General features: G+C 41.4%; 1 pseudogene across 1 annotated transcript in view; it reads left to right on the top strand.

The window, feature by feature from the left end:
* LOC308605729 (zinc finger protein 541-like) overlaps positions 1–23,157 on the top strand; it is a 123,348-nt pseudogene that overhangs the window by 29,140 nt on the left and 71,051 nt on the right. The window contains exon 16 of the transcript in view: positions 2,920–3,158. The product of the transcript in view is annotated as a zinc finger protein 541-like (transcript). The remainder of the gene's footprint in view (positions 1–2,919; positions 3,159–23,157) is intronic.

Raw genomic sequence — 23,157 nt, 5'->3', positions numbered from 1 at the left:
TTATCTGCATTGTAATCATCTAGGGGCCCTGTGAAAAATGCAAATTCCTGTACCCCACCACAGACTTTCCTAATCTGAATCATTGCAGGTAGGGCCCTGGAACTTAAATTTTTTAAAGAAACTTTCTTAGAAGACTAGTTTTTAGAAATGCATAAAAATTGGGAAGATGGTATAGAGAATTTCCATATACCCCACACTCAGTTTCCCCTATTCTTATCTTACATGAGTATGGTACGTTTGTTACCATTAATGAACCAATATTGCTATATTATTATTAACTAAAGTCCATGCTTCATTCAGATTTCATTAGTTTTTACCTCATGTCCCTCTTCTGTGCCAGGATCCTCCCAGGACGCCACATCACATTTAGTTGTCACATCTCCTTAGGCTCCTCATGGCTGTGACAGTTTCCCAGACTTTCCTTGTTTTTGATGACAGTCATGAGAAGCCGTGGTCAGGTATTTTGGAGAATGTGCCTCAGCTGGGGTTTGTCTTATGTTTCTTATGATCCGAGGGGGAGGAAGACCACAGAAGTGAAGTGCCACTGTCCTCACATGGTATTCAGGGTGCACGGTGTCAGTGTGACTTGTCACTGTTGACGTGAACCTCCACCACCTGGCTGACAATGTTTGTCATGTTTCTACGCTGTAAACTTAGTCCCCGCCCCCAATACTGTCATCTGTGGAAGGAAGTCACTGTGCACAGTTCATGCGTAAGGTGTGAAGAGTCATGCTTCAACTTCTTGAGGGCAGAATAGCCACACAAATTATTTGGAATCATGCACGGCCATTTACTTATTTGTTCAGTCATTCATTTATATCAGCATGGGCTCACGGAGAGTTTATAGACTGGGTTATTATCCAGTGCTACTTTGTTACTCAAGTTGTTCCAGCTTTGACTATTGGGAGCTCTTTCAGTTGGCTCCTGTGTCTCTTTGACATACCCCATGTGTGTGTGTGTGTCTATGAAGGAGAGAGACAACGAGATGGAGGCTGAGAGACTTCTGTTCTGGAACTACAAGATACTCTAAGGACATCCTGTATAATTTCCTGCCCAGTCTTCGAACCAGCCCTTTATCCAAGGAGCCCTGGTTACTTTTACTGGAGAACAGTGTTAAAAACTAAGATATGGGCACTAGGTGTGTTTGAACTTGAATTCTCAACACAGTCTCACCAGGTATTTCTTAATGAAACCAGAGTTAGAGAACCTAACTCCCGTCGCTCAAGTATCAGCATACCTCAGAGGTACTGCAGGTCCGGTTCCAGACCACCACCATAAGGCCAATCATAGGAGTTTTGTTTGTTTCTTTCCCAGTGCACATAAGTTATGTTTACACTATACTATAGTCTATTCAGTGTGGAGTAGCATTATGTGTTTAAAAAAAAAATAGTGGGGCTTCCCTGGTGGCGAGCTGGTTGAGACTCCGCCTGCCAATGCAGGTGCCATGGGTCCATGCCCCAGTCAGGGAGGATCCCACATGCCGCGGAGCAGCTGGGACCGTGAGCCATGGCTGCTGGACCTGCGCTTCCGGAGCTTGTGCTCCTCAGCAGGAGAGGCCACAACAGTGAGAGGCACCCGTACCACACACACACACACACAAAATTACATATCTTAATTTAAGAATGCTTAATTGCAGACTTCCCTGGTGGCGCAGCGATTAAGAATCCCCCTGCAATGCAGGGGACACTGGTTCAAGCCCTGGTCCAGGAAGCTCCCACATGCCGCCGAGCAACTAAGCTCATGCGCCCTAAGTATTGAGCCTGCGCTCTAGAGCCCGCAAGCCACAATTACTGAGCCCGCGTGCCACAACTACTGAAGCCCACGAGCCTAGAGCCCATGCTCCGCAATAAGAGAAGCCACTGCAATGAGAAGCCCATGCACCGCAACAAAGAGTAGCCCCCACTCGCCACAACTAGAGAAAGCTCGCGCAGCAATGAAGACCCAATGCAGCCAAAAATAAATAAAGAAATAAAAGAAATAAGAGAAAAAATCTTCAAGTATTTGGAAACTAAATAACACTCTTCTAAAATAACTCATGGGTCAAAGAATAAAACCGAAAATGAAATTATAAAAACAAAACTGCTACTCATTTACCCAAGGAGAACAGAAACATGGAAAATTCAGATATATAGGAAAAGGAAAATTAAGTTGATCCATGATGCTACCAATCAATCCCATTCTGTTTGTTTCTATTCAAATTTATTTTTCCCTTTTAAAGACTAGATCATTCCGTTTTTCAACAATCCTCTTGTTAGTGGCACAGCACTTAGTGGTACAGCATGAACATCCTTTCACGTCAATGGATATTTTCCTACAGTTGTATCTTAAATGCCTGCGCCATAGACCATTGAGACCAGAATGCAGTCACCCACCTGCCCTCGTGTCAGTTATTAGGTGGTTTCTCACATTTCACCAGGAAAAATAATGCTGCAGTTAACTCGCTTGCAGTTTACTGCAAGATCTCCGTTTATTTGTACAGATCTGCCTTAATTTCCTTAATTAAAAAACCCAGAGTGGAATTGGCTGGGAGAAAGAACTTAAGCATTTCTAAGATTTTGCATTGTGCATTTCTGGATTGCACTTGCAAGTGTGCTGTTGATGTTACCGTCATGAAGTCCTGCCTGTCCAGTCACTGTGTCCTGGAAGCTCTCAGACTGTTGCTGTCCCCTCACTTAACCTCCAAGTGTGGCTACAAGATTGGGTGCCACCCTGGAGGGGTGGCCTGACCAGGGTCCCTTCTCTCCCTCACCTGGTGCTAAGCCTGGTTTTCTGTGCGAGTGAAGCTGCTGAAGTTGGGGTTCTCAGCCAACTCCCTGAGTTGGACTCAGCTGCTGAAGTTGGTCCGAGGGTGGTAGAGTGCTTTTGCCCGGGCTCCAATGTCCCCAGATGTCATAAGATGTGCTTTCTCCCTCTGTGTAGACCTGAGACTAGGCGTGCTCAAGTTGCCCAAAGAGGCTAACAGAGGAGGCAGGGCCACGTCTGGGAAAGGAAAGCGGCAGCACAGTTCCCCTCAGAACCCACTCCTGGACTGCAGCCTCTGTGGGAAGGTGTTCAGCAGTGCCAGTTCTCTCAGCAAGCACTACCTGACGCACAGCCAGGAGAGGAGACAGGTGTACAAACTCTGCAGCAAGGCCTTTAAGCGTCAGGACCACCTGTATGTAAGAGTCTTGTCGGGACATCTGTTCAAGGGGCTGCTGGGGGCTGGGCATGTTCCTGATTCTTTTGCATTCCCTCCCATCCAACTGCACCACCTCCCACCATCGGGTGTCCCAGGTGTGTGCGACCTGTGCTCCTCCAACGGCCAGTGTTTGTGGGGGGCAGGGCCTACACTGCCCCGGACAGCCCGCCCTCCCCAGCCTCCAGATTCACTCCAGTGAGGAGAGCGCCACTGTGATTTGCAGACAGGACCCTTGTGCTTTAAAAACACACTCCAAAGGACATTTTGTCATGGAGGGAGTTGGGCTAACTCTGTAGAGAAAGTTTCAGAGTCCCTGGCAGGTGTCTGAGCAGAACAGATATGCACTCCATGAGGAATATATGTTGGGATAACACCAGGGCGTGAGGGGTTCTGAAATGCCTGTTTCTAGAACATGGCAATGGAGTGTTCACTCTGTTTTTTCCTTTTTTAATTCCCCCTTTTATTAACTCGATTTTTTTTAAAACTTGACTTTAAAAATCAAGCTCAGTGTAAGAGTAGCAGAATTCCGTTTGTTCTTCATGTCTTAGAAATGATAAGCTTTTCTTGCTGCCGAGGGAGGAGAGACAGACTTTCAAACTGAGAGACTCGTAAGTGGGAGAGGACGATCCCTTGCATGTTTACAGCTCGCCCAGCCTTTACTGAGGCTTCGATGAATCCCACTTTCATTGTATCCTCTCCCCTCTCACCATTAAGGATGGGAAATGATTTACTCCTGTCACAAGCTGGTAAGAGTTAGGGCTAGAAAGTGGGTCTCCAGATGCCCTCTCTGCTGCTTCCCTCAGATGGAGGCCAAGGGTCCACGTTTGGGAAAGGGTTTCATTATTTACTGGGTCCCATTGATTAGAACCATCCGGAGTAGGATTGTTGGGAACCCAGAGGGTGATTTACCCATTTGTTTATATTTATAATATATTAATGCAAGTATAAGTATGATGTAAATATAATACATACTTGTATTCTTTTATATTTGCAGAAATTCTAGGAAAATTTGGCTTTTTTTTTTTTTTTTTTTGCTGTGGGGCTCCCAGGTAGCTGTCTAGAGTACTTCTGTTGGAAGGCAAAGACTCCTTTGTTCAAGGAAGGATCATCTCCAAGATAGCATTTCCTCAAGTGCGTTCTCAGAACTCTGGTCCCCTGGTTCTCGGGGATTCTAAAAGGGTCTATTTTAAAAAATGGTTTTGTTGGCAAATAAGTTTGAGAGACATGGAAAGTTCAACAGATATCTCTTTATCTGCTCTATGGCTTTTCAGTTTGCTACTAGGAACCTCTAAGAAGTAAACAGTGTTTTTTCAAAACTTATTTGCCAGTTGAGCCCAAGTCATCAGGGAGCAACTCTGGAGATTGGTGTTCCTTAGGAACCCACTTTGGGGAACTCTGACTTGGCTCTCACTGATTTTTTTTAATCTCAGAAGGGGAAATCAAAAAATGCCTTGGGACAAATGACAGTGAAAGCACGTCAATCTAAAACCTATATGATTCAGCAAAAGCAGTTGTAAGAGGGAAGTTCATAGCAATACCAGCTTACTTCAAGAAACAAGAAAAATCTCAAAAAACCGAAACAATGAAACTTTACACCTAATGTAACTAGAGAAAGAAGAACAAAAAGACCCAAACTTATTAAAATAGAAGGAAAGAAATCATAAAGATCAGAGCAGAATTAAATGAAATAGAGATGAAGAAAACAACAGAAAAGATTGATGAAACTAACTGATGGTTCTTTGTGAAGAAAAACAAAATTGATAAACCTTTAACAAGACTCATCAAGAAAAAATGGGAGAGGACTGAAATCAATAAAATTTGAAATGAAAAAGGAGAAGTTACAACAGACACCACAGAAATAGAAAGGATAAGAGACTACTACAAGCAACTATACACCAATAAAATGGACAACCTAGAAGAAATGGGAAAATTCCTAGAAAGGTAAAACCTTCCAAGACTGAACGAGAAAGAAATAGAAAATATAAACAGACCAACCACAAGGAATGAAATTGAAACTGTGGTTAAAAAACTTCCAAAAAAGAAATGTCCAGGACCAGGTGCTTCACAGGTGAATTCTATCAAACATTTTGAGAAAATGTAACACCTACCTTTCAGAAACTCTTCCAAAAAAATTGCATTGGAAGGAGTACCCCCATGCTCATTCTATGAGGCAACCATCACCCTGATAGCAAACCAGACTAAGATATCACAAAAAAAGGAATTTACAGGCCAATATCACTGATGAACATAGACGCAAATATCCTCAACAAAATACTAACAAACTGAACCCAATAACACATTAAAATGTTCATACACTGTGATCAAGCAGTATTTATCCCAGGGAATCAAGGATTCTTCAATATATACAAATCAATCAATGTGACACACATCATTAACAAATTGGAGAATAAAAAACATATAATCTGGTCCCATCTGTTTGTTTTTATTATCCTTACTCTAGGAGTGTGTCAAAAAAGGTCTTGCTGTGATTTATGTGAAAGAGTGTTTTTCCTATGTTTTCCTATTAGAGTTTTATGGTGTCTGGCCTCATATTTAGGTCTTTAATCCGTTTTGAGTTTATTATTTTGTATGGTGTTAGGTAGTGTTCCAATTTCATTCTTTTACAAGAGTTGTCTAGTTTTTCCAGCACCAATTATTGAAGAGACTGTCTTTTTTTCCATTGTATATTCTTGCCTCCGTTTTCATGTTTTAGGTGACCATAGTTGTGTGGGTTTATCTCTGGGCTTTCTATCCTGTACGATTGATCTATAATTAAAAGGTTTTGCACAGCAAAGGAAACGATAAACAAGACGGAAAGACAACCCTCAGTTGGAAGAAAATATTTGCAAACGAAGCAATGGACAAAGGATTAATCTCTAAAATATACAAACAGCTCATGCAGCTCAATTAAAAAAAAAAACCCCACACAACAAAACAATCCTGTAAAAAAATGGGTGGAAGACCTAAATAGACATTTCTCCAAAGAAGACATACAGATGGCCAAGAGGCACATGAAAAGATGTGCAAGGTCACTAATTGTTAGAGAAATGCAAATCAAAACTACAATGATGTATCATCTCACACTGGTCAAAATGGCCATCAACAAAAAATTTACAAACAATAAATACTGGAGAGGGTGTGGAGAAAAGGGAACCCTCCAACACTGTTGGTGGGAATGTAAATTGATACAGCCACTATGGAGAAGAGTATGGGGGTTCCTTTAAAAAAATAAAAATAGAACTAACATATGACCCAGCAAACCCTCTACTGGGCATATACCATGAGAAAACCATAATTCAAAAAGACACATGTGCCCCAGTGTTCACTGCAGCACTATTTACAATAGCCAGGACATGGAAGCAACCTATATGTCCATTGACAGAAAAATGGATAAAGATGTGGTACATATATACAATGGAATATTACTCAGCCATAAAAAGGAATGAAACGGGGTCATTTGTAGAGATGTGAATGGACCTACAGTCTGTCATACAGGGTGAAGTAAGTCAGAAAGAGAAAAACAAATATCATATATTAAGGTATATATGTAGAATCTAGAAAAATGGTACAGATGATCTTATTTGCAGGGAAGGAACAGAGGTCAGTTGTAGAGGATGGACATGTGGACATGGGGGTTTTGGGGAAGGGAAGTGTGGGATGAATTGGGAAATTAGGATTGACATATATACACTACCATGTGTAAAATTGATAGCTAGTGGGAACATGCAGTATAGTACAGGGAGCTCAGCTTGGTGCTCTGTGATGACCTAGATGGGTGGGGAGTGGGAGGGAGGTCCAAGAGGGAGGATATATATGCATACATATAGCTATTTCACTTCGCTGTACTACAGAAACTAACACAAAAGTGTAAAGCAACTATACTCCAATAAATATACATATATATTATTGTAAAAAAATACAATCATCTCAATAGATGCAGAAAAAGCTTTTGACAAAATTCAACACTGAGAGAGGAGGGGAAGATGGTGGAAGAGTAAGACACGGAGATCACCTTCTTCCCCACAGATACATCAGAAATACATCTACACGTGGAACAACTCCTACAGAACACCTAACGAACGCTGGCAGAAGACCTCAGACCTCCCAAAAGGCAAGAAACTCCCCACGTACCTGGGTAGGGCAAAAGAAAAAAGAATAAACAGAGACAAAAGAAGAGGGACAGTACCTGCACTAGTGAGAGGGAGCTGTGAAGGAGGAAAGGTTTCCACACACTAGGAAGCCCCTTCGTGGGTGGAGACTGTGGGTGGCAGAGGGGGAAAGCTTTGGAGCCATGGAGGAGAGCACAGCAACAGGGGTGCAGAGGGCAAAGCGGAAAGATTCCCGCACAGAGGATCGGTGCCAGCCCGAGAGGCTTGTCTGCTCACCTGCTGGGGTGGGCGGGGCTGGGAGCTGAGGCCCAAGCTTCGGTCGGAGCACAGGGAGAGGACTGGGTTTGGCAGCGTGAATACAGCATGCAGGGGGTTACTATACCACAGCTACCCGGGAGGGAGTCCAGGGAAAAGTCTGGACCTGCCGAAGAGGCAAGAGACTTTTTCTTCCCTCTTTGTTTCCTGGTGCGCGAGGAGAGGGGATTAAGAACGCTGCTTAAAGGAGCTCCAGAGACAGGTGCGAGCCATGGCTAAAAGGACGGACAACAGAGACAGGCATAAGACGCTAAGGCTGCTGCTGCCGCCATCAAGAATCGTGTGTGCAAGCACAGGTCACTCTCCACACCTCCCTTCCGGGGAGCCTGTGCAGCCCGCCACTGCCAGGGTCCCGGGATCCAGGGACAACTTCCCCAGGAGAACGCACGGCATGCCTCAGGCTGGTGCAACGTCACGCCGGCCTCTGCAGCTGCAGGCTCGCCCCACACTCTGTATCACTCCCTGCCCCCGGCCTGAGTGAGCCAGAGCCCCTGAATCAGCAGCTCCTTTAACCCCGTCCTGTCTGAGTGAAGAACAGACACCCTCCTGAGACCTACACACACAGGCGGGGTCAAATCCAAAGCTGAGCTCCGGGAGCTGTGAGAACAAACAAGAGAAAGGGAAATCTCTCCCAGCACCTCAGAAGCAGCGGATGAAAGCTCCACAATCAACTTGATGTACCCTGCATCTGTGGAATACATGAATAGACAACAAATCATCCCAAATTGAGGAGGTGGACTTTGAGAGCAAGATTTATGATTTTTCCCCTTTTCCTCTATTTCTGAGTGTGTATGTGTATGCTTCTGTGTGAGATTTTGTCTGTATAGCTTTGCTTCCACCATTTGTCCTAGAGTCCTATCCATCCATTGTTTATTTTGTTTTTCCTTTGTTTTTAATTTTTTTTCTTAAAAATTATTTTTTATTTTAATAACTTTATTTTATTTTATCTTTATTTTATTTTATCTTCTTTCTTTCTTTCCCTCCCTCCTTTCTTTCTTTCTTTCTACTTCTATTAATTCTCTCTTTCCACTTTTTCTCCCTTTTATTCTGAGCTGTGTGGAGGAAAGGTTTTGGTGCTGCAGCCAGGAGCCAGTGCTGTGCCTCTGAGGTGGGAGAGCCAACTTCATGACACTGGCCCACAAGAGACCTCCCAGCTCCACATAATAACAAATGGGGAAAATCTCCCAGAGATCTCCATCTCAACACCAACACCCAGCTTCACTCAATAGCCAGCAAGCTACAGTGCTGGTCACCCTATGCCAAACAACTAGCAAGACAGGAACATAACCCCACCCATTAGCAGAGAGACTGCCTAAAATCATAATAAGTCCACAGACACCACCAAACACACCACCAGACCTGGACATGCCCACCAGAAAGACAAGATCCAGCCTCATCCACCAGAACACAGGCACTAGTTCCCTCCACCAGGAAGCTTACACAACCCACTGAAATAAATTTAGCCACTGGGGACAGACACCAAAAACAATGGGAACTACGAATCTGCAGCCTGCAAGAAGGAAACCCCAAACACAGTAAGATAAGCAAAATGAGAAGACAGAAAAACACACAGCAGATGAAGGAGCAAGACAAAAACCCACCAGACCTAAAAAATGAAGAGGAAATAGGCAGTCTACCTGAGAAAGAATTCAGAATAATGATAGTAAAGATGATCAAAAGTCTTGGAAATAGAATAGACAAATTGCAAGAAACATTTAAAAAGGACCTAGAAGAAATAAAGATGAAACAAGCAATAATGAACAACACAATAAATGAAATTAAAAACAGTCTAGATGGGATCAATAGCAGAATGACTGAGGCAGAAAAACGGACAAGGGACCTGGGAGACAAAATAGTGGAAATAACTACTGCAGAGCAGAATAAAGAAAAAAGAATGAAAAGAACTGAGGACAGTCTCAGAGACCTCTGGGAAAACATTAAACGCACCAACATTCGAATTATAGGTGTTCCAGAAGAAGAAGAGAAAAAGAAAGGGACTGAGAAAATATTTGAATAGATTATAGTTGAAAACTTCCCTAATATGGGAAAGGAAGTAGTTAATCAAGTCCAGGAAACACAGAGAGTTCCATACACGATAAATCCAAGGATAAATACACCAAAACACATATTAATCAAACTGTCAAAAATTAAATACAAAGAAAACATTAAAAGCAGCAAGTGAAAAACAACAAATAACACACAAGGGAATCCCCATTAGGTTAACAGCTGATTTTTCAGCAGAAACTCTGCAAGCCAGAAGTGACTGGCCAGACATAATTAAAGTGATGAAGGAGAAAAACCTGCAACCAAGACTACTCTACCCAGCAAGGATCTCATTCAGATTGGATGGAGAAATTAAAACGTTTACAGACAAGCAAAAGCTGAGAGAGTTCAGCACCACCAAACCAGCTTTACAACAAATGCTAAAGGAACTTCTCTAGGCAAGAAACACAACAGAAGGAAAAGACCTACAATAACGAACCCAAAACAATTAAGAAAATGGGAATAGGAACATACATATCGATAATTACCTTAAATGTGAATGGACTAAATGCTCCCACCAAAAGACACAGATTGGCTGAATGGATACAAAAACAAGACCCATATATATGCTGTCTACAAGAGACCCACTTCAGACCTAGAGACACATACAGATTGAAAGTAAGGGGATGGAAAAAGTTATTCCATGCAAATGTAAATGAAAAAAAGCTGGAGTAGCAATTCTCATATCAGACAGAATAAACTTTAAAATAAAGACTATGAGAAGAGACAAAGAAGGGCACTACATAATGATCAAGGGATCAATCCAAGAAGAAGATATAACAATTGTAAATATTTATGCACCTAACATAGGAGCACCTCAATACATAAGGCAAATAGTAACAGCCATAAAAGGGGAAATCAACAGTAATACATTCATATTAGGGGATTTTAACACCCCACTTTCACCAATGGACAGATCATCCAAAATGAAAATAAATAAGGAAACACAAGCTTTAAATGATACATTAATCAAGATGGACTTAATTGATATTTATAGGACATTCCATCCAAAAACAACAGAATACACATTTTTCTCAAGTGCTCATGGAACATTCTCCAGGATAGATCATACCTTGGGTCACAAATCAAGCCTTGGTAAATTTAAGAAATTTGAAATTGTATCAAGTATCTTTTCCGACCACAATGCCATGAGACTAGATATCAATTACAGGAAAAGATCTGTAAAAAAAACCAACACATGGAGGTTAAACAATACTCTACTTATTAACAAAGTGATCACTGAAGAAATCAAAGAGGAAATAAAAAAATACCTAAAAACAAATGACAATGGAGACACGACGACCCAAAACCTATGGGATACAGCAAAAGCAGTTCTAAGAGGAAAGTTTATAGCAATACAATCCTACTTTAAGAAACAGGAAACATCTCGAATAAACAACCTAACCTTGCACCTAAAGCAATTAGAGAAACAAGAACAAAAACACCCCAAAGTTAGCAGAAGGAAAGAAATCATAAAGATCAGATCAGAAATAAATGAAAAAGAAATGAAAGAAATGATAGCAAAGATCAATAAAACTAAAATCTGGTTCTTTGAGAAGGTAAACAAAATTGATAGACCATTAGCCAGACTCATCAAGAAAAAAAGGGACAAGACTCAAATCAACAGAATTTGAAATGAAAAAAGAGAAGTAACAAATGACACTGCAGAAATACAAAAGATCATGAGAGATTACTACAAGCAACTCTATGCCAATAAAACGGACAACCTGGAAGAAATGGACAAATCCTTAGAAATGCACAACATGCCAAGACTGAATCAGGAAGAAATAGAAAATACAAACAGGCCAATCACAAGCACTGAAATTGAAACTGTGATTAAAAATCTTCCAACAAACAAATGCCCAGGACCAGATGGCTTCACAGGTGAATTCTATCAAACATTTAGAGAAGACCTAACACCTACCCTTCTCAAACTCTTCCAAAATATAGCAGAGATTGGTACTCTCCCAAACTCATTCTACAAGGCCACCATCACCCTGATACCAAAACCAGACAAGGATGTCACAAAGAAAGAAAACTACAGGCCAATATCACTGATGAACATAGATGCAAAAATCCTCAACAAAATACTAGCAAACAGAATCCAACAGCACATTAAAAGGATCATACACCGTGATCAATGGGGTTTATTCCAGAAATGCAAGGATTCTTCAATATATGCAAATCAATCAATGTGATACACCGTGTTAACAAACAGAAGGAGAAAAACCATATGTCATGTCAATAGATGCAGAGAAATCTTTCGACAAAATTCAACACCCATTTATGACAAAAACCGTGCAGAAAGTAGGCATAGAGGGAATTTTCCTCAACATAATAAAGGCCATGTATGACAAACCCACAGCCAACATCGTTCTCAATGGTGAAAAACTGAAAGCATTTCCACTAAGATCAGGAACAAGACAAGGTTGCCCACTCTCACCACTCTTATTCAACGTAGTTTTGGAAGTTTTAGCCACAGCAAACAGAGAAGAAAAGGAAATAAAAGGAATCCAAATTGGAAAAGAAGTAACTCTGTCACTGTTTGCAGATGACATGATACTAAGCATGGAGAATCCTAAAGATGCTCCAGAAAACTACTAGAATTAATCAATGAATTTGTTAAAGTAGCAATATACACAATTAATGCACAGAACTCTCTGGTATTCCTATACACTAAAGATGAAAAATCTGAAAGTGAAATCAAGAAAACACATCCATTTACCATTGCAACAAAAAGAATAAAATATCTAGGTAGGAATAAACCTACCTAAGGAGACAAAAGACCTGTATGCAGAAAATTATAAGACACTGATGAAAGAAATTAAAGATGATACAAATAGATGGAGAGACATGCCATGTTCTTGAATTGGAAGAATCAACATTGTGAAAATGACTCTACTACCCAAAGCAATCTACAGATTCAATGCAATCCCTATCAAACTACCACTGGCATTTTTCACAGAACTAGAACAAAAAATTTCACAATTTGTATGAAAACAGAAAATACCCCGAATAGCCAAAGCAATCTTCAGAACAAAAAACGGAGGTGCAGGAATCAGGCTCCCTGACTTCAGAGTATACTACAAAGCTACAGTAATCAAGACAGTATGGTACTGGCTCAAAAACAGAAATATAGATCAAGAGAACAGGATAGAGAGCCCAGAGATAAACCCACACACATATGGTCACCTTTTCTTTGATAAAAGGCAGGAATGTACAGTGGAGAAAGGACAGCTTCTTCAATAAGTGGTGCTGGGAAAAATGGACAGGGACATGTAAAAGTATTAGATTAGGTCACTCCCTAACACCATACACAAAAATAAGCACAAACTGGATTAAAGACCTAAATGTAAGGCCAGAAACTATCAAACTCTTAGAGGAAAACATAGGCAGAACACTCTATGACTGAAATCGCAACAAGATCCTTTTTGACCCATCTTCTAGAGAAATGGAAATAAAAACAGAAATAAACAAATGGGACCTAATGAAACTTCAAAGCTTTTGCACAGCAAAGGATACCATAAACAAGACGAAAAGACAACCCTCAGAATGGGAGAAAATATTTGCAAATGAAGCAACTGACAAAGGATTAATCTCCAATATTTATAAGCAGCTCATGCAGCTCAATAACAAAAAAACAAACAACCCAATCCAAAAATGGGCAGAAGACCTAAATAGACATTTCTCCACAGAAGATATACAGACTGCCAACAAACACATGAAAGGATGCTCAACATCTTTACTCATTAGAGAAATGCAAATCAAAACTACAATGAGATATCATCTCACACCAGTCGGTATGGCCATCATCAAAAAATCTAGAAACAATAAATGCTTGAGTGGGTGTGGAGAAAAGGGAACACTCTTCACTGCTTTTGGGAATGTGAATTGGTACAGCCACTATGCAGGAAAGTATGGAGGTTCCTTAAAAATCTTCAAATAGAACTATCATATGACCCAGCAATCCCACTACTGGACATATACCCTGAGAAAACCATAATTCAAAAAGAGTCATGCACCAAAATGTCCATTGCAGCTCCATTTACAATAACCCAGAGATGGAAACAACCTAAGTGTCCATCATCGGATGAATGGGTAAAGAAGATGTGGGGCTTCCCTGGTGGCGCAGTGGTTGAGAGTCCGCCTGCCGATGCAGGGGACACGGGTTCGTGCCCCTATCCCGGAAGATCCCACATGCCGCGCAGCGGCTGGGCCCGCGAGCCATGGCCGCGGAGCCTGTGTGTCCGGAGCCTGTGCTCCGCAACGGGAGAGGCCACAGCAGTGAGAGGCCCGCGTACAGCAAAAAAAAAAAAAAAAAAAAAAAAAAAAGAAGAAGATGTGGCACATATATACAATGGAATATTACTCAGCCATAAAAATAAACGAAATTGAGCTATTTGTAATGAGGTGGATAGACCTAGAGTCTGTCATACAGAGTGAAGTAAGTCAGAAAGAGAAAGAGAAATACTGTATGCTAAAATATGTCATGAAGAACGTAGGGGTAAGACAGGAATAAAGACACAGACCTACTAGAGAATGGACTTGATGATATGGGGAGGGGGAAGGGTAAGCTGTTACAAAGTAAGAGGGAGGCATGGACATATATACACTACCAACCTTAAGGTAGATAGCTAGTGGGAAGCAGCTGCATAGCACAGGGAGATCAGCTCAGTTCTTTGTGACCACCTGGAGGTGTGGGATAGAGAGGGTGGGAGGGAGGGAGATGCAAGAGGGAAGAGATTTGGGAACATATGTATATGTATAAATGATTCACTTTGTTATAAAGCAGAAACTAACACACCATTGTAAAGCAATTATACTCCAATAAAGATGTAAAAAAAATTTTAACACCGATTTTTGATAATAACTCTCTGGAATGTGTGTTTAGAGGGAACCTACCTCAATATAATAAAGGCCATATATGACAAACCTACAGCTCACATCATACTGAATGGTGAAAAGTTGAAAGCAATTCCTCTAGGGTCAGGATCAAAATAAGGATGTCTACTCTCACCACTTTTATTCAAGATAGTTTTGGAAGTCCTAGCCATGGCAATCAGAAAAGAAAAAGAAACAAAAGGAATCCAAATTGGAAAAGAAGAAGTAAAACTGTCACTGCTTGCAGATGATATGATACTGTACTTAGAAAATCCTAAAGATGCCACCAGAAAATTACTAGAGCTAATCAGTGCATTTGGTAAAGTTGCAGGATACAAAATTAATACACAGTAATCTCTTGCATTCCTATACACTAACAATAAAAGATCAGAAAGAGAAATTAGGGAAATAATCCCATTTACCATTGTAACAAAAAAGAATAAAATACCTTAGAATAAACCTACCTAAGGAAGCAAAAGACCTGTACTCAGAAAACTGTAAGAAACTGATGAAAGAAATCAAAGATGACACAAACAGATAGAGAGATATACCATGTTCTTGGATGGGAAAAATCAACATTGTGAAAATGACTATAGTACCCAAAACAATCTACAGATGCAATGCAATCTCTATCAAATTACCAATGGCGGTTTTCACAGAATTAGAAAAAAAAATTTACAATTTGCGTGGAAACACAAAAGACCCTGAATAGCAAAAGCAATCTTTAGAAAGAGAAACAGAGCTGGAAGAGTCATTCTCCCTGACTTCAGACTCTACCAGAAGTTACAGTAATCGAGACAGTATGGTATTGGCACCAAAATAAAAAGAAAGAAATAAACATAGATCAGTGGAACAAGATAGAAAGTCCAGAGATAAAACCACACACCTATGGCCACCTAATCTATGACAAAGTAGGCAAGAATATACAATGGAAAAAAGACAGTCTCTTCAATAAGTGTTGCTTGGAAAACTGGACAGCTACATGTTAAAGAATGAAATTAGAACACTCCCTAACACCATACACAACAATAAACTCAAAGTGGACTAAAGACCTAAATGTAAGGCTGGATACTATAAAACTCTTACAGGAAAACATAGGCAGAACACTCTTTGAAGTAAATTGCAGCAAGATCTTTTTCTGATCCACCTCCTAGAGTAATGAAAATAAAAACAAAAATTTAAAAATGGGCCTAATTAAACTTAAAAGCTTTTTGCACAGCAAAGGAAACCATAAACAAAATGAAAAGCCAATCCACAGAATGGGAGAAAATATTTGCAAATGAAGAAACTGACAAGGTTTTAATCTTCGATATATACAAACAGCTCATGCAGTTCAATATGAAAAAAAACAAATAACCCAATCGACATATGGACAGAAGATCTAAATAGACATTTCTCCAAAGAAGACATAGAGATGGGCAAAAAGCACATGAAAAGATGCTCATCACCACTATATACTAGAGAAATGCAAATCAAAACTACAAGGAGGTATCACTTTACACCGGTTAAAATGGCCATCATCAAAAAATCTACAAACGATAGGACCTCCGTGGTGGCACAGTGCTTAAGAATCCACCTGACAATGCAAGGGACATGAGTTGAGGCCGTGGTCCAGGAAGGTCCCACATGGTATGGAGCAACTAAGCTCGTGTGCCACAACTACTGAGCCTGCATGCCATATCTACTGAAGCCCACATGCCACAACCACTGAAACCCATGCACCTAGAGCCCATGCTCGGCAACAAGAGAAGCCACCACAATGAGAAACCTGCACTCCAAAACAAAGAGTAGCCCCCAATTGCACAACTAGAGAAAGCCTGCACACAGCAATGAAGACCCAACGTAGTGCTAAATAAATAAATAAATTTATATTAAAAAAATCTTCAAACAATAAATGCTGGAGAGAGTGTGGAGAAAAGAGAACTCCTACACTGTTAGTGGGAATGTAAATTGGTACAGTCACTATGGAGAACAGTATGGAGGTTCCTTTAAAAACTCAAGATAGAGCTACCATATGATACAGCAATCCCACTCCTGGGCATATGTCCGGAGAAAACCATAATTTGAAAGGATGCATGCACCCCAGTGTTCATTACAGCACTATTTACAATAACCAGCACATGGAAGCAACCTAAATGTCCATCAACAGAGGAATGGGTAAAGAAGTGGTACATATATACAATGGAATATTACTCAGCCATAAAAAGGAATGAAATAATGCCATTTGCAGTGACATGGACGGACCTAGACATTGTCGTGCAGAGTGAAGTAAGTCAGAAAGCAAAAGACAATTATTGTATAATATTGCTTATATATGGAATCTAGAAAAATGGTACAGATGAACTTATTTGCAAAGCAGAAATAGAGTCACAGATGTAGAAAACAAACTTATGGTTACCAAGGAGGGAAGGGAGTGGCGGTGGAATGAATTGGGAGACTGGGTTGACATATATGCACTACCTTATATAAAATGGATAACTAATGAGAACCTACTGTATAGGACAGGGAACACTACTCAATTGTCTGTGGTGTCCTAAATGGGAAGGAAATCTAAAAAAGAGTGGATATATGCATATGCATGACTGATTCACTTTGCTTTAGAGCAGAAACTACCACAACATTGTAAAGCAATTATACTCCAATAAAAATTTTTTAAAAATCATACACTCTTTCCATGAATCCACACCTTGGTGGCTTTCCTTCTTCCCCTCTTTAGCCCCTCTGGCTCTAAATCACTCTCTTGAATTTCTTTGATAACCCTATAGATCCTTCCATTACCTGGCTTCCCCTCCTTATCCAAGTTCTGTCTCAAGCATCTGCTCTTTCTCTGCATACTTTTTTTCTCAGGTATCATCCATTCCTATGGCCTCAGTAAATACTTAGTGGCTCTCACATTCGTAGCCCGAGCCCTGATTTTCCTCTTAATTGTGCTTCGGGGTTACTTACCCAACTCTCCATCTCTCCAGCAGTCTCAGCACATCTCAAAAAGAACTCAGCAACTTACACAGAAAATGTGGCATTTCTATCAGTTACTGGGCTGCAGTTCTGCTACTGCCAAGCTTGGAAATTTGAAGTCATCTCTGGGTATCTTCCCATATCCTCTTTTATCTCATCAGTAGACATGGCAGAAATTGTCATTGTCACAGGAAACAGAGAGCTTAGAGAACTTTCTCAAGGTCAGAAAGATAATGAGCAGAAGAGCCAGCACCCCCAGGTTTGGCACTGATGGTGTTTCCCAACCTGTGCTGAGGAAGCCTTATTTAACCACAGTGAATCATCCCTAAAATAGAACGGCTGCCTGATAGGGTTAGGATACATGTCCAACTGCCCCAGCAGTGACAACCTCACTTCCCAAGCTAGAGGACTAGAGCCTAAAAATCTTACAAATGCAATGTATTTTCTTTTCTTGGGTTTATCTCAACTGTTATTCCCAAGAGTACCCCAACAAAAGTTGTGTAAATTGCCAGATCATATCAAACAGGTATGTTTCTCTGTTTAAACCTAATTCATAGAATTTGAGGCTTTCATGTTTGAAGGGAACCCAGAGGCCGCCTAATATAGACCTCTGCACAACACACAATGTCTTGTTATACAGTAGGGTAAATGGCCCTCAGACATCAGCTCCAATGGCTCAGTGATGGGAATTCAAGTACTTGAATGATTTTGTTTGTTAGAAACACTTTCTTATGTTAGGACAGCATGATTTCTGCAGAGCTTCCACCTACTCTTAATTATTCCTCTGCAGCTACATGGCAGCCTTTCCAAAACATGAAGACTGCCCTAGGTATGTCCCAGTGATGTCTCTTTTTTAAAAGAGGCACAGCATCCTTAGTTCTTCAAGTGGCATGATTTTCAGGCCCTTTTCCTCCTGGTCCTTCTCCATCCAGATTGTCAACCACCAACTTAATTGATGCTTTCCTAACTGACTATAACACTTCATCTGGTACCTGAATAGCAACAGGAAAAGTGGGGTTACTCCTTCCTTATTCTGGACTCTCCGTATTTATTGGTACAAAGGTCCCATTAACTACTTTAAAATCCTTAAGATCTTCATGAATTTGGACAGAATCCAAGGCTGCTAATGCAACCTTGTCAGCAAGGACAAAAACTGGTGGCAGCAGCATTCTTTCTTCCACAGGAAGTTTATAAAGGCTCTTTTGAGTGGTGCTTTCAGATAATTAAGCTTCTCTGATGTGACAGACACAAGTCCTAGCCTGTAGCAAGGACATATTTTGAGATTATCAGGACTATCATCAGATCTAGCTCACCATCCTAGATCAAAGAGAAAGACAAATACTGTATGCTAACACATATATATGGAATTTTAAAAAAATGTCATGAAGAACCTAGGGGTAAAACGGGAACAAAGACACAGACCTACTTGAGAATGGACTTGAGGATATGGGGAGGGGGAAGTGTAAGCTGTGACAAAACGAAAGAGAGGCATGGACATATATACACTACCAAACGTAAGGTAGATAGATAGTGGGAAGCAGCTGCAGAGCACAGGGATATCAGCTCGGTGCTTTGTGACCGCCTGGAGGGGTGGGATGGGGAGGGTGGGAGGGAGGGAGATGCATGAGGGAAGGGATGTGGGAACAGATGTATATGTATGACTGCTTCACTTTGTTATAAAGCAGAAACTAATAAAAAATAAATAAAAATAAAAAAATAAAAAATAAAAAAAAAGATACCCACAACCTCAATGTATGGTGTTACTAAGGAACTCTGTTCAGTCTCTGAATTTTAAATCTCTTTACTGACTGATTAAAAACAGAGAGATTGGTTTGCATATTTCAAGTTTATTTTGCTTACTGGCAACAAAAACCACCCCAGTTGGCCTCAGCAAAATGTCTAGAAATATGTTAGAGTATTTCATGAATATGAGAGAAAGGTAGTAAGGGATACACAGATATCTTCCTTTCACATTTTAAATTCTAGGGTATCCTAGTTCATGTTTCCTAAAAGCAAAGACTAAGATGATAATTCTTGTATAAGTGACTTACTGAGGGATATTCTCAAGAAAGATTGTTAGGAAATGAAAGAAGGAGAAGAAGCATAGCAATGATGTGTTTTTAGGAGAAGTCTATCTTTAACCTGGTTCTATGGGGTGCTCTAGAGTGTGAATGCACTAGAGATGTTTGCTAGATCCATTCCTGTGAGGCGTGTTAGGAGGGCAGCACCTAAACCCCCCTAGACATCACCAGGCAAGACAGCGCTTGTCAGCTGAGAATAATCCTCCTGAAAAAGGTGCAGGTGTGAGCCATTTCCATCCAACACCCACAGCAGATGGGAAAATGATGGCCAGATAAAAAGGTTCTGAGAAGGACACCAACAGTGTGGGTTGCAGGAAGAGATCTGTCCCTGAGCTAAGGCAAAAGGGCAGGATCTTCCAGCATAGCCATGGCCCCTGGGAGCCTTCCATTGTGCAACAGGGAGTCTGCATTCCTCCAACATCCAGTCAAAGGCATTAATGAATGTGTACTATGTCCCAGGCACTGCACCAAATTCTGGGGACACAGCAGTAACATGCCCTCATGCAGCTTGCATTGCAGAGAAGTAGAAATTATTGTACAGAGGCAACCACAGTAGGAACTTCAAGACATTGCAGTAGAGCATCATGGTTATGAACATGCATGGTCCCTGGAATCCTGGTTCCTTCTGGTTTCTTATGTATATGACCTCAGGTGGTGACTCAAATTTTTTAATGTCTGTTTCATCGTAGAGGGAAAAAGTGGCTTCATGGACTTCATAGATTGTGTATATAAGGATTAAGCCTGATAATGCATGTAAAGTACTTAGCCTAGGACCTGGCCCAGAGTAGTTTCTCAGTAATGTCAAATAATAATAATAATGTTATCATTATTGTCACAACACTGGTTAAGATTTACAAGAAAATAGCTAATCAATGACTTTCTTATTCATATTTTATTGTATATACATTAAATCATACCTTGTGGCTGGCATTGTGTGGGCCTAGGTTAAGGTGGGGTGGGGGTAGACAGCAGTGATGCTTTGAATCAGGACCAAAGTATCTGACTCCTCTCCTTACTCTAAAATCCTCTTTGAGTATGCCACCATCTAGCTCTCCTTTCCCTGATTTGGCCACCAGCAACTCGGAGACTCTCTAGCAGTTTTCCTTAAACATTAATTTCAGTTTCTAGGAAATGAAGCTGGAATAACAACTCTGATCCGGCACTTCTGGTATATATGTGGAGCCAGAGAGGGGTGCTAGGTGCTCCCAAGTAGGTCTGAAACTGCTCACAGACTGGAGTAGGCAGTTCCCTTCACATCTTCAAAAAGTAATGTGGCTCCTCACCCCACCAAGGAAGTCTCAAGCGCAGTGTTCCCAAGGCACTGCCCCCAGGCTAAGACCACTCCAGAACCAGTCACTCCACTAAGTTGTCCTTGGGTGTAGCACTGTGTGTTTCCAAGTAGGGGACATAAGCCAAAAGTCAAACAAAATAAGGAGACAGAGGAATATATTCCAAATGAAAGACAAAGAAAATCCAGGGGAAAAAAACCCTAATAAAACAGAGATCAGTAATTTACTTGATAAAGAGTTCAAAGAAACGGTCATAAGGTTGCTCACCAAACTCACGAAGAGAATGGAGGAACTTGGTGAGAATTTCAACAGACTTTAAAATATAATAAAAAATCAGTCAGAACCAAAGAATAAAATATCTTAAGTAAAAATTATTCTAGAGGAAATCAACAGCAGATTACATAATACAGAAGAGAAAACTGACCTGGAATAAGAACAGTGGAAATCGTTCCATCAGAACTACAAAAAGAAGAAAGATTTTTTTTCTAATGAGGAACGTTTAAGAGACCTCTGGGATAACATTAAGTGTACTATTTGCATCCATTAACAGCAATGACTTTTTTTTTTTTTTTTTTTTTTGCGGTACATGGGCCTCTCACTGTTGTGGCCTCTCCCGCTGCGGAGCACAGGTTCCGGATGCACAGGCCCAGTGGCCATGGCTCACGGGCCCAGCCGCTCCATGTCACGTGGGATCCTCCCAGACCGGGGCACGAACCCGCGTCCCCTGCATTGGCAGGTGGACTCCCAACAACTGCATCATCAGGGAAGCCCCAGCAATGACATTTTAATGAATGTCAGCATCAAGCAGTAATCCCCAGATTTTCTAGCAAAATGCAGTAGAAAGGTTAATTTACCAAACATCACATTTGTTTCAAAAACTCCTCATAAGAAGAGGAATCTAGATGATCTGTGTGTCTAGAATTTTTAAAATAATTGTCCATATTACTGTTTGCTTCTCTCATAAGATTTCATTGTAGCAGGATGCTTGGAGTCCATTTCCCCCCATCCAAAGGTGGAATATAGTCTATGATTTCTGAATTACAGTGCCTTTAGGAAAAGCTTCCGCAGAGAACACAACCCTCTGTTAAATGCCTCAAGGAGCCTGAGCCTGTAAAATAGACACTGACAAATGGCTACAGAAAAACATGAAACACAAATAAGAAATGAGTATTCCATCAAGCAGCAATACCATGGTCTGGGGATGAATGGCCTCATCCCATCTCGTAAATCCAACAGAAAGTTCATTACTTTGCATGAAAGATCTGTTTGTACAGGCTGATCATTCACATGACCACTTAAGTCCAATTCCAATTCACCACTAGTTTCAAACTGCTATTAAATGTGACAGACAGGTTTGTTTCCAGCTCCTGCTATATGGAACGGTCTGCTTTACAACTGAACAGACAACAAAGGAGATCAGGATTGAGGGACATCAGAGAAATGAAAATACTTTCTACAAGATGGCAGAGAAGGTGGACACAGAGTTTGCATCTCCTCACAACTAGGGCACATACCAGGAACTGCTGGGGGACCTCAGACACCTAAGGGTATGGGAGGAACCCCCGTGTGACTGGGTAGAAGGGGGGGTGAGAGAGGAAGGATAAGTGGAGGCAGGATGGAACCAGCACCCCTGAGGGGCAGCTGGGGGAGGAGGGAGGTTCCCATGCTTGGAGAGGCCCACTCACGGCAAGGGGATCAGCAGGGACAGAGAGATAGCTTCAGGGGAATCAGAGGATTGGAAGAGAATGTGGACAGTGTTTCCCCACCTACTCAGGCCCTGGGGAGTGTGTTGGGGTCCTGGAACTGAACCTCTATCTTCCGAGGCCCCATCTGTCTTTGCAGTCCTAAGGGCATGGCAGGGACGGAAGAGGGGAGGGAAAGAAGGGGTAAGATGGACCAGTGCCCCTAAGGGGTGGCAGGGGAAGGTAAGGGGCTCCCACGCTCTGGAGGGGCCCACTTATGGTGAGGGGATCAGCATAGAAGGTGAGAGACCTTTGTGCAATTGGGGGATCAGAGGGGAATGCAGCCAGCATTTCTCCTGCCCACACGGGCACCAGCAAGCCTTCTGGGGTCCTGGGCCTAAACCTTCACACTCCGAGGGCCCCTATGGTCACACTGAGCCTAAGCCCCATGCCCACCACACACCCAGGACCTTTACCTGACGAGCTGGTCCTGAACTAGGCCCCACCCTCCACAGCCAGACCTTTTCTGGCCCCTTGTGGTTTTTTTGTTGTTGTGGTTCTGTTTTGCCTTCTGTTGTTTTTCATTAATAGTTTTGTTTTTTTTAATATATAATATTTTTTTAT

Source organism: Mesoplodon bidens (assembly GCF_964165515.1).
Source record: "Mesoplodon bidens genome assembly, chromosome: 18".
NCBI classification, from domain to species: Eukaryota; Metazoa; Chordata; class Mammalia; order Artiodactyla; family Ziphiidae; genus Mesoplodon; species Mesoplodon bidens.
Note: the sequence above shows the minus strand (reverse complement) of the source record. Positions and strands in the feature narration are given on the sequence as shown.